Source organism: Humulus lupulus, chromosome 6, assembly GCF_963169125.1.
Source record: "Humulus lupulus chromosome 6, drHumLupu1.1, whole genome shotgun sequence".
NCBI classification, from domain to species: domain Eukaryota; kingdom Viridiplantae; phylum Streptophyta; class Magnoliopsida; order Rosales; family Cannabaceae; genus Humulus; species Humulus lupulus.
The window spans coordinates 131368901-131376034 of record NC_084798.1 but is presented as its reverse complement, the minus strand read 5'-3'; the positions used below and the strand labels follow the sequence as shown (position 1 = coordinate 131376034).

The following is a 7134-nucleotide window of genomic DNA, read 5'->3' as shown; positions in this document are numbered from 1 at the left end:
ATAAAAATCAAGTATTAATATGCTCAAAAAGGATATGGGGCACCTAAAGTAAGCAATATGATAAGAGAAATAACGAGATTTGTGTTAGTCCCACATTGAAATTTGAGTACCCTTTCAAAAGGGTATATATAGAATTTATATCCTTAGCTTGGTAAGTTTATAAGCAAGGACACTTTCTCTTGCGTTTGCAAGGGTGCAAATCATCGTGGGTGGGAATGTAGGCTCATAAAACCTAGTCCGTGCTGGGCTTTTTTTGCAACTCATAATTTATTTTTGAATTGATTTTGGGCAATTACATAAAATTTGAAATTCTCTCTTTGTGTTCTTAGTAGAAAGTTCTTCTTGACATCACACCATCCGATGTCAAAACTCTATTAGTCCTTAGTCGGATCATGGTGGTTCTCTTAGACATTAGTAAGTTCATTGGGAGAAGAAGCAACGTGCTTACTCATAGACCATTTTTTCCTGGGAGGAAAACATCGCAGCATTCTTCAAACTCTCAGAGAAGAGGTGTAATTTGTACACTAGACTCGGTTTAACATAGATGCAGTATTTCAAATTTTTTTTTTTGTTTTATTTCAATTATTGACATAATTTTACTCTCTTTTCATCTCTACTTCTCACAATATATGTTTATGTTTATGCTTATTTATTTTTATTTATAAGCAATATGACATGCATGTAGGATCTCATTTATATAAGTCTATATGCATGCTCCCTATAAATATATATATTCAAAAAAATATACATAGTAGAAAGCATAAAATCATACAAGCATGTGAATATTACAGAGATACATAAATACAATAGTAAAACCATTAGAGTACTTACAAGATGCGTAACGGAACAATGACTACACCCTTTGGATTCCCTAACCTTTTGTTCTTGTTGAATGCTAGGTATTGCAAGGAATCCAAACCACTTTGAAACAAGACCACAGTCTTCCAAATCTTTCTCTAAAACAACGTAGAGTTTATGTAGGCAACTCTCAACACATGAGATGAGATTTCCTAGATAGAAAACTAAGAGAGAGTGAGCGGCTAGGTATAGAATATTAGTAATGAATTTTTACCTTGTCAAATTCATCTGACCTAATGCATTCTATATCACTAGTATACATAGGAAATTAGCTAGGACATAAAATAAGTTTTAGTTGCCCATTTTATTTTAATTATTTAATAATTATAATTAATTAAATACTTGTCCAAATTAACCAATTATAATTTTGACATTTATTTAATCCATTTTATTAATATTAATACTAATTTATCAATATTAACAAATTGTCCCAATTGGCTATAATACTCTCTTTTTTAGACTTTGCAATAAAATCCCCAAAGTTTCTTCTATTTCTTTTCTCACAAAATATCAATAAATAATTTAATATTATTTATTTCCATTGAACTAGTCAATATGATATTTTTATAATTAATAATTAAATTAATTATTCATGACAACTAGGTTCATTTTGATAAGAGATGACATGGGGACCATGGATTCATGAACTCAAGCTCCAATAAGTTACTGTGAGTTTATTAATAACAAAGAATCTCACTACCTTATAATTCCTCGTGACTCCACTATAGACTGAGAATTGCACTCTTGAATTCATAGAACGTTTTACACCAAATGTAAATATGTTATCCATTGTTATAACCATAATTGTCATTCAATCCTCTATAGAGATCTTTTAATAAGACGGGTGAAAATTACTGTTTTATCCCTCATTGGAATTTTATCCTTAACTCCCACTAAGTTCCTTGTAAATGATATTTCCGTAAATTTAATTACAGAAATGAGTACTCTATCATTTAACAGTTGAACCAAGCTATAAGGAAATAATAGTTTCACTTCTTAAACAAAAGCTATAGATTTCATATCTATGATAAATACTCTCACTCAATTAAACTAATAAATCTCCAATATGTAAGTATGAACTAGTCGGTAGGGTAAGCTGGTAACGAACAAATCAAAAGACTTGAATAATACAATTAGCTAAATATTAATCACTTAGAATTATGATTGAATTGACATATGGTCAACGTTGTGATATGATTATATTAGACAATAACGATACTGACTTATCTTGTCAATAATCAATATCGGTTTAGTCCAATGTAACAAAATACATCTGATCTTATCTACTTGGTTAATGTCCTGGATAAGACATCACACCAGATGTGTAAGTAGATCTTATCGTAGATTACCCAATCAGTAAAAATTTAGTTAACTGATTTAATCTTAGGACTAAATGCGTAACATCCCATACTACCTAATAAGGCTTAGGGCCTTGATTAGGGGTCGAGGATAGCAAATTATGGAAAATCATGTGACTTACTTATGAAATATGTATTTATGTGATATATATGTGTATCATTATATGATTACATGAGTTATATTATAATATCACTACATATGCATGTTTAGGCGTATTAAATATGTATGTGGGCCCATTTCTTAATAGAATGGCAATTTTTGTAATTTGGCCCATTACGAGTATATTTTGAATATATATGCATATATGTGATATATGTGTGAGACCACATTATTATGCAAATATATTTGGGTTACTCGAGACGAGACGATCCTAGGGAGAAAGTTAGCGGGAAAGTCACAACAGGACCTAATACCTGACTCGGAGTGAGCCAAGGGGAATTTTGGGTATTTAGTATATTACCGAGATATTAGGTAATGAGGGTAAATATTCGAGCATATATTAAGAGTTAGTGAGATTAGGAGGGAATTTTGGGGATATTGACCGTTTTACCCTAGAGATGTTTTTGGGTACCCTGAGCCTCGGGATTTAATTAGAGTTACTTGAACTCTAAGTAACCTCATAAACAGAAAAACACTCAGCAAGACATTCTTTCTTTCTCTCTCTCGTGTATACACACTCTCTCTCTCTCTCTCCACTCTTTGGAATTTCTTGCGTTCTAGGAGGAATTGAAGCTAGCCTAGGCTCGGGATTTCTTGGGGAGAACCTTAGCATCGTTCTGGGCAGTAGAGATAACGATTTCTAGTCTTAATTCTCTGTGATTTCTCTGGTTTTGGCTGAGTTTTAAAACTCTCAAAACTCAATTCAGAGTTGGAGATTTTGTGAGGTTTTGGCCAAGTTTTAGCTTGGGTTTTGTGGGTAGTGTGGTGTTGGATGGATTAGGAACTTAACTTTTGGGATTTTTCTATGTTAGGATATGTTTTTGGTGAGATTTGGCTTGAAGAAAATGGGGAAAATTCTGAGTTTTCATTGCAAGTTGCAGCCCTGTTCTTGGGGCGTCGTGCCTCTCATGAACGCGGGGAGAAGGAGGTGTCGAACTTCCATTTGAGCAGCGGTGCTAGTAGGGGCATGTTGCAATGCGTGTGGTCCAGAGCAGAGGCCTTGGGGTCTCTAACTTGGGGCAAGTCGTGGATCTTTTGCCTTGGGTCGTGGTGCTCGAAGGGATTTTAAGTCCCGGGAAGGTTTTGAGTGCGGGAACTTAAACCTAAGGGCTCGGGATCAATCCTATGACCTGGTTTAGTAGAATTCGATGTCCCAGAGGCTAGGACTCGATTCGGAAGCCTTTATTCACTCGTTATTGATGAGATTCTCTAACTAGTTATGACTAGGTTATCTCTAGGGACTCGGAACCGGGATCGTGCTCGAGGGTCGTTCTTAATATACATTGCACTCAAACCTGAGGTAAGAAAACTGCACCCAATACATGATATATGTGATTAGAGCTTGACCCAGTTGTTAAACGTGTTTATTAATAGGGCTCAGGCCCCTGAGAATGAATGTGATTAAGGTTCTATTTGTGTTCATCGATTAAGCATGCTTGAATGCTCTGTGCCTGGATAATTTTTTAATGATTGTTTGCAGTGTCTTTGTTATTAGGGCTCAGCCCGTTAAAAGAACACGGTTATTACTATGTGTGTATTTAATTGGCTAAAATATATGATTGATATGTATGCATACCTGTATTCTCTTAAGTTTGCTTGTCTGTGTCATTATCTAATTATTTGGTTAAGGCCTTGACTTATTAGTCAAGGGCGGCAATAGCACGCTGCGCACTGGTCGAGAGGCTTAGGCCTAATCAGGGATGTACTATTACGTTGGTCGACCCTATGATCATTGGAAAATAAAGCGTTGGGCTAGCTCTATGGCTAGTTATTTAGAGCTAGGGCCAAGGGCCCCGAGTGACTCTATGGTCACATAGCTAAGGAATAGGGCCTCGGATTGACACTATGGTCATCTGTTCAGGGCAGCGGGCCCCATAATGATTATATGATCATTTATTTGTAATTATATGCATGCATGAGTAGGTTATTACTGTTGGGCATGCTAAATATGCATCTGGAATTTGTATTTACTGTTCATGCATATGTTAAGTTTTCTTGATGAGCATTGGCTCATTCGTGCTATGTGGTACAAGTAAGGGAAAAGGAAAGGTGGACTACCCATGAGTTGGAGTGCTTCGATGGCAGCGTGTACATATGCGGCTGCTCGACCACCATGATAACTTCATTTTAATCTCATTTTAGAATGTGTTTTTGTGGTAATATTGAGTCTTTATGTTTGTTTTGTGCAAGATTACACTTTTTTTGTCTTTGTTGTAGGTTTGTGTGTGGAATCATGAGAAAAATGTAAAAGGAATACAAAATGTTGGGAAAATGAAGCTTTTGGTGGTTGTTCGACTCAAAACTGTACAAAGGATGAGTTAAAATCAATTTTTGATGAAGGAATGAGGTTGAAAGGCTTAAATTGGGAAAGAATGGAATTAGAGTCGCCACATGGGTTTAAGGGATGCGGCTCTAGTCAAGTCAGAAGCTACAAAGTTGCTTAAGGGAATTAGAGTCGCGACTTGTTCTTATAAGTCGCAGCGCTAGTGGAAGTCAAAAGCTAAATCAGGAGGACATCAAGACACGAGCCGTAACTTGATAGCGCGTGAGTCGCGGCGTCAAAATTCCTACACAGACTTGGAAGGGCTTTAAAATAGACACGGATCGCGACCTAAGAAAGGCCAAGTCGCGGCCCACCTATGAGAAATAAGGGATTCGTGATTTTTTTAATATAAATTCAGACTTAATGTTTAATTAGGGTTGGGTAAAATTTTAATAACGAGTTTAGAGATTAATTTTGATTCTGAGATTAGTTTTTCTGCACTCTCATATTTTTTATTTCTTCTTCAAGTCTTTGAATCTTATGTTTCTACATTATTATTTTGTTTATTTAGTCATGTCTGATATGAACTAAACACTTTTATCTAGGGTTTTATGTAGTCACTTGGATCTCTATTTAATTTTATTATGATATTCTAATTATTCTTCTTCTTGATTCTAATCTATATAATGTTTGCTTAATGCTAGTAAATACCTGATCAATATTTGTTTGATTTATGATTTTAATTCAAAATTCGAAATATGAGAATTGAGTAAGCTATCGTTATATAGACATAGGTTACATATTGGACGAAAATACTTGTATGGCTTGTGCAGTAATTAGGTTTTTATGCTTAATGTCTGCTATATGTTTACTTTTATCACAAAGATGTAGAAAACCTACATATAGGATGAGATCTTATATCTTGAAAAAGAATAGGAATCTATTTATGTTAACCTGGTATTAGAATAGGAAGAAATAAATTTAGAACTGATTAATAAAATTAGTAGAATGAAAAGTTGATGAAGTTAATACCCTAGGTCTTTTTATTATTGATTTTTATCTTTTGATTAGTTAATTTGTTCACAGTTATTTAATATTTTTCATAATTAGATTTATTCATCTAAATTTTTTTTTTGCCAAATAGAAATTAAAAAAAATTATTAGTAATTGGTTAATAGTATTTGTGGGAACGATACTCTATTTACTATCTATATTACTTGAATCGATTGTGTGCACTTGCGTATCATATTTTTGCGATCAAGTTTTTGGCATCGTTGTCGAGGACTTAATTTCCAATAACAAAATTAATTGTTGTTTTTTCTAATTTGGCTTTTATATTTTACACTTATTCAGGTCAAGGTTGTATTGTATTTCAGGAATCATTGGTATATGCGGGGAAGTAGACAAAAGACACTCATACCGATACATCTTGAAATTGAGAGAACGTGCAGAGAAAACCGCAAGATAAAGAAAAGGTTGGATTTTACCATGGTTGAGAACGCAAATAACGTTGTGAACAACAATGCAAATTAGGGTATGCAGCTAAAGTTGATCCGCCACAGGGATACATTCAAGTATTCGTCCTCCTACTGTTGAGGCGAGTAATTTTGAGATAAAACCCTCAATTATTCAGATGGTACAGAATTGTGTACAATTCGGGGGATTACCAAATGAGGATCCAAGTCTCCACATCACTAATTTTTTAGAGCTTTGTGTGACATTCAAAATGAGCGGGGTGAGTAATGATGCTGTCAGATTAAGATTATTCCTATTTTCATTAAGAGACAGAGCTAAGAGTTGGTTGAATTCATTACAAGCAAACTCTATAGTTACTTGGGAAGACTTGGCTCGGAAATTTCTTAGTAAATATTTTCCTCCTGCGATGTCAGCCCGAATAAGAGGAGAGATTAATAACTTCCATCAGCTGTATGGGGGGTCTTTATATGATGCATGGAAACATTTTAAAGAGTTTCAAAGGAAATTCCCACATCATGGAATAGAAAAGTGGCTGCTGGTTCATACATTTTAGAATGGTTTGGGGGGAAAAACTTGGACAATTATAGATGTAGCATCAGGAGGAGCGTTTTATGAGAAAAAGCGCTAATGAAGCTTATGAATTATTGAAAGAGATGGCCATGAATAACTATAATTGGACTATTGAGTGTTAGAATAAGAAGGTGGCAAGAGTCTTAGAGGTCGATCATATTGCTTTATTGACCGCTCAAGTGGCATCTCTAACTAAGCAATTGCAGCAGAATAATCTCACCGCACAAGCAATGCAAGTATAGAATGTCATGAGTTGTGAGATTTGTGGGAGGCCGCATTTTTATGAACAATGCCCGAGCACAGCTAGTTGCTCAACGGATGTAAATAATATGCCTTTGGAACATGCACAGGTTATTGGTAACTTTTCAAGACCTGCACCGAACACCTACTCAAATTCATATACTCCTACGTGGAAAAATCACCCTAACCTATCTTGGAAAAATAATCAA

At 34.9% G+C, this 7134-nt stretch overlaps 1 non-coding gene across 1 annotated transcript; it reads right to left on the bottom strand.

The window, feature by feature from the left end:
- Window positions 1-6532: 6532 nt before the first annotated feature.
- LOC133787759 (small nucleolar RNA R71) lies at window positions 6533-6637 on the bottom strand. Its single transcript, XR_009872761.1, has one exon. It is a non-coding gene; the product is annotated as a small nucleolar RNA R71 (small nucleolar RNA).
- Between the last annotated feature and the right edge of the window lie 497 nt (window positions 6638-7134).